This window comes from Cricetulus griseus, chromosome 6 (assembly GCF_003668045.3).
Source record: "Cricetulus griseus strain 17A/GY chromosome 6, alternate assembly CriGri-PICRH-1.0, whole genome shotgun sequence".
Taxonomy (NCBI): Eukaryota; Metazoa; Chordata; class Mammalia; order Rodentia; family Cricetidae; genus Cricetulus; species Cricetulus griseus.
Window position 1 is genome coordinate 41,776,355 of NC_048599.1, and position 5,431 is coordinate 41,781,785.

At 40.1% G+C, this 5,431-nt stretch overlaps 1 protein-coding gene across 3 annotated transcripts in view; it reads right to left on the reverse strand.

The window, feature by feature from the left end:
* Positions 1–4,748, reverse strand: part of Slx4ip (SLX4 interacting protein) — a 176,387-nt gene extending 171,639 nt beyond the window's left edge. Inside the window, exon 1 of one of the 3 annotated variants that reach the window (XM_027421676.2) lies at positions 4,569–4,740. The gene's annotated coding sequence lies outside the window, so the exon portion shown is untranslated. Of the gene's footprint in view, positions 1–4,568 lie in introns of all 3 variants that reach the window. The other 2 variants (XM_027421675.2, XM_027421677.2) reach the window with 2 other exon arrangements.
* Positions 4,749–5,431: the final 683 nt, after the last annotated feature.

Genomic DNA, 5,431 nt, shown 5'->3' on the forward strand with positions numbered 1-5,431 from the left:
TCAGCAGTGGAAAAACGAATCATTCAAACAACAAAAATCTGACTTTTTTACTTTTTAATTGTTATAAGATGTAGACCAGATGTTGAAATGCTATAACAGAATCAATCCCAATTACTGATTCTACTTTTCTTTCACTCTGCTGTCACACCAATCATGACTCAAGACCTAGGTCTCCCCTTCCTGCTGAGTCTTCAGCCCAGCCAACCCTGCATGGGATGCTTCGTTGACAGTCAACATCTATCTATCATGTGATCGCTTATCAGAAGCACACACAGACATCCTCATGCAGTCTAATTGGATCTTCAGACTCTCAACTCTGCCTTTCCACACAGCCCGAGCCTATTCAACTCCTCTGTGTTTCTGGTTCTCTTCTCCATGAAACAGGATAATCATTGGGTTCTAAGGACATATATTTCATTACTTGGCTCTGTGCCTGAATCTCAGTGAGTGATTAGAGTCTTAAATATACCCATGAACGTACAAGTGGACATAATGCAATTTACTTTGTAACCTAAAACCTATTCTGATAATTGCTATTTCCCAATCACCTTCATTGAAAAACAAACAAACAAAAAAAAACAACAAAAGAAAAGGCATTCTGATTATCATTAACATATTCTTCTTAAAATCTAATCATTTATTGCAAAAACTGTATCATGGGAGAATATATCATTGTTCCACTAGTTGCTAAGGGTTGAAGGACAGAAGGGCAGAAGGGCTAACTGGAGAAACTGGGTGGGAGCTTGTGGGTAGAGATAAAGGCTGATGACAGACATGCTCTACATCCCAATTTCAGTGGTAGCTGCATAACCTCGAACAAGTCAAAACTCAGGAAACTGAACCAAGACAGATTTGCTTTTTATGGCATGCCAATTATAAAATATCAATCTTTCCTAGAGAATAAATCAAAACAGTGACATAAAGTAACTTTTATATCCAAGATATTTTAACAGCTGTATTTTGTATTACCCCTCTAGTAACATAAATCAAATTGAATTTTAAGCAAGCTTTGACTTATTCTAAAATAATGTGTAAGTACTACTAAAAACAACTGATAGATCATTTTTCTATAACAGAAACACTTAACCTTCATATATAAGTAATATTCTCCATCTTCTGACAAATGGGAGCTCTGGGATGTCTCTGGCTTGGCTTTACAAATCTCTACTTAGCTAGCTCATGGTCTCTAATATACATGTAGCATTGTCCAAAATCCTTAAAGTAATATATTCATAGTAGCCTTTAAAGATTTAAGGCAGATGATTAGACATATACATATCATCAGATAACAATCCTGGGGCTGCAGAGATGACCCAGCCCTAACAGTTCTTGTTGCTTTTGCATTTGACATAAGTCAGTAGGTCACATGTCAGTACCTATGTTAGGCAACTCACAACCATGTGTAACTCTGGCTGCAGGAGATCCAACACCCTCTCCTGAGTTCTATAGGCACCTGTACTCACATACTCATACCCACACAAAGACACACATGTACACACACAATTTAAAAAGTATTAAAATAAATAATCCAAGTGGGCAAAGCCTGTGATCCTAGCTGCTCCAAAGACTGACAGAGAGGAATTTTAAGTTCAAAGTTAGCTTGGGCAACTTAGCAAGACTCTGTTTCAAAACTAAAGTGCAGGAGGTAAGGAGCTTTAATTACAGCTCAGGGACAGAGCATTTGCCTAGCAAGTAAAAGGTTCAAACCTGAGAACTGAATTTCTTTTTGTTTTGTTTGTTTGTTTTGTCTTTTTAGAGGCAGGATTTCTCTGTGTAGCTTTGGATCCTATCCTGGCACTCGCTCTGGAGACCAGGCTGGCCTCGAACTCACAGAGATCCACCTGCCTCTGCCTCCCGAATGGTGGGATTAAAGGCGTGTACCACCAACGCCTGGCTGTTTTGGTCTTTTGTTTATTTGTTTGTTTGATTGATTGTTTTTTTAACACAGAGTTTCATGTTGGACCCAGGACACATGCATGCTAGGCTACATTTCCAGCACTGCATTTTGCATTTTAAAAAAGTCATATTTCATTCATAAGAAATTAAGGCATAAACTATAAACAACACAAGATGTTTCACCACTGTCCTCTTCTGGTTTTGCTTATATAGAAGATACTAAGTAACAAGGGTTTTTGTTGTTGTTTTCAATTTAAATAAGCTGGAGAACAAAGCTTCGTGAAATTGAGCACACTGAAAACAATACTCCCAATGGTTATCAACTGGTGAATTACACAGAAGATTATGTTGTCTGATTGTGATGTTTCACCAGTATATATACGAAAAACATACCACAGTGTATACTTTAAATAAATGTTGCTACTGGCATCACAATTTTATCTCAGTAAGGCTATGTTTAAACATCTTTTGATTTAAAAATCATCTTCATGGCCTGGGATAATTTAGTTAATTATTTATTTTTAAAGATTTATTTATTGTGTTATCAGTATTCTGTCTGCATGTATACTTTCAGGCCAGAAGAGGGCACCAGATCTCATTACAGATGGCTGTGAGCCACCTTGTGAGTGCTGGGAATTGAACTCAGGACCTCTGGAAGAGCAGCCAGTGCTCTTAACCTCTGAGCTATCTCTCCGGCCACTGGGATAATGTATTTAGACCACCCTCTTTTTCAAATAGATGGACACAGTGGAAAGTCAAAGGATTTCAGTCATTGGAATATATAAACAAAATCTTAATAATCCAAAGATTGAATTATAATATAAAAAAATACAGCTACAGTTAATATAGCTGTTACTATGTGTCAGGCACTACTTTAAATTTTTATTAATTTTTTATTATGTGTATAGGTGTATGCCTGCCTGTGTGTGGATATGATTGTGTGAGGGTAGACACCCATAGAGGTCAGACACTTTGGATTCCTCCAAGAAGCTGGAGTTACAGACTGCATGACACATGGCTGAGAACTAAACTCAAGTTCTCTAGAACAGCACACAGCTCTGAACAGACACTTTTAAAAGGCACGTTTCTGGTATTAACTTATCTAACTCTCACATAAGTCCTACCTTACAAGTTACAAAACTAAAGCACATGTGTAGGTAATGTCTTTTAGATTCTAGAGCTTGGAACTGGTAAGTGACAGAGGTGGGGTGTGAAGCCAGGACAGTTTCAGAGCTGATCTCCTTCACCACCTACCCCATCACCACCCTCAATATACCATCCGGCATGCAAAACTGCAAATCAATAGTGCAATACAAACAATACTGCTGCGTAATAATGTCTTCCGTCACAGTTATAAAACATACATATCCACAACGGAAACATTCATGTGATACTCATTAAAACTTAAAGTGATTTTCTTTCTTCTTTCCCACTGAATACATTGAGGGAAAAAAAAGACATACAGTAAAGTAGCCAATTACTGGGAAGCTGGTTCACCACACTCCCAATCTAATATTCCTCACTTGAAGTAAAGCCCCCAGGGAGGGGAAAAAAACAGTCTTACTCCTAACAGCATGAGAAGCATAAACATCATTTTCAGTGCTATCAAATACCCTAGTAGCACCCCAATCCCTGTCAGGGTCTGGATTTCTGTCTGTAACTAGTATGAAGTCTGGTTTAGAAGCTTCCTAGGTGACTGTCATGGGCAGCCAAGTTTGAGAACTCCTGATTTTGATTTCTCATTAAAGGAAGCCACAGAAGAAAGCCTGGGACTACAAAAAGCTACGGTAAGCCACAGCCCAAAGTTTCCAAGTCAACATCATACTGTGCCCACATGCAACTTCCAATCATCCCATGTAATCTCCCAGATGATGCTGACCCGGCTGGCAGATGACTACACTGAGCAACAAGGCCATAGTACCTCGAATATTAGCCAAGTGGCTTACAATTATGGTCATATACAGTACTTAGGAATTAGGAGAAATGAGAACCTGTTAAGTTGCTTGCCCAGCAGTGCTAAGAACCATGGAACACTGTGTTCCTGTTCCTGGCTTGGTACTTGGCAAGGCAATTGAATGAGAGCCCCAAGAAAAGGTTGAGTACTGGTTTTTTGTATTTGTTTTTAACTTTTCTTTTATATTTTATAGCATAAAGCTAGTTAAGTGTTGAACAAAAGCACTACGTGAATGAATGAACGAACGACCACAACCTACATCACATCTTAAAATTCTTTGTAAACCAAGACCTCTTGGTTTACAAAGCAAGCTCCAGGACAGTAAGAGCTGTTACACAGAGAATCCCTGTGTTGAAAAAAACAAACAAACAAACAAACAAAAAATATCTGAGGGCTACATGTACACATATGGATGTAGACAGCCATAATTTGATACAAATTGTTGTCCTGTCCATTTGGCTATCTTTTATTTGGGAGAAACTCCCTCAACATTATTTTCATTTTAAATCTCAAGTCTTTCTGTTCCTTGACGTTTAACAATTTTTCAGCTCTCAGAGTGTTTTCAAAAGATAATGGAGAGAGACGGAATGCCTAAGAGAAAGACTGGAAAGTCTCAAAATTCAAAACCACTTCTGTATGTGGTACTGGTAAAGAAGATGGGCCAACAGTTCGGTCCAGCTGAGGGAACAGCTAGGTGGCCGAAGTATCATGCTCTTACCTATGCTGGTGGCGGTAGGTGGGTTCGGGCTTTTTATGTTTTGCTACAGTCCAGGGTCACTGGTGGACTAGAACCTGGATGTGGAAACTCACGCCAAAAAGGCGGCGGGCAAAGCCTCGGAGGCTTTGGCTCACTTCCCCTTTCCCAACGCAGCCCCGCGCGTTTGAGAATGCAACTACCACCGCCCAAACACAAGATGACGTGACCGGCTTCACAGGGGCTGGAAGCCATTGCCAGGACCTAAGATGGCGTCGAAACACTAGGAGAGGTATCGGATAGCCGGAAGGATCTGCCCAAACAAAATATGGCTCCCGTTCCTGATCACAAAGCTTTATAAAGAGACCAAAAGAAAAATGGTGCCAGGAGCTGGCTGTTGGAGGCTGGGAATACCATGAATACGATTGGCAGAAAACGAACCACTGTAATTCAGTCTGTAGTGATGGACAGGGGGAAAAAAAGCCCATAGTGTTTCCATGGTATCACAAAACTGTTAGGGCAGGTGGGAAAAACACTTTAGATAAAGAAGATTAAAAGGTAAATTGAAAAATAAAGGTGGCCATCACAATGCCAGAAGAAGCTAATTTAAAGTATGTTATAACCACCTAATATTTCCGGTGGTCTGAGAGAACAAAAGACTTATCTCTGAAGCAGAAAAATGAATGGCAAGAACAACAACAACAACAAAAAACAATTAGGCAATCAGTTCCGGCACTGAGTCGGAGACTCTCGAGTTCTGCCGAAGCCCGCACCAAGACTGGGCGGAAGTTTCCAGCCCGGCGTCGTACTCCGACTGCGCATGCCCGCTCTCCGACCTCATTCTGGAGTTTTACGCATCCTGAGAGAGGAGGGGATTGAGAGCTGAG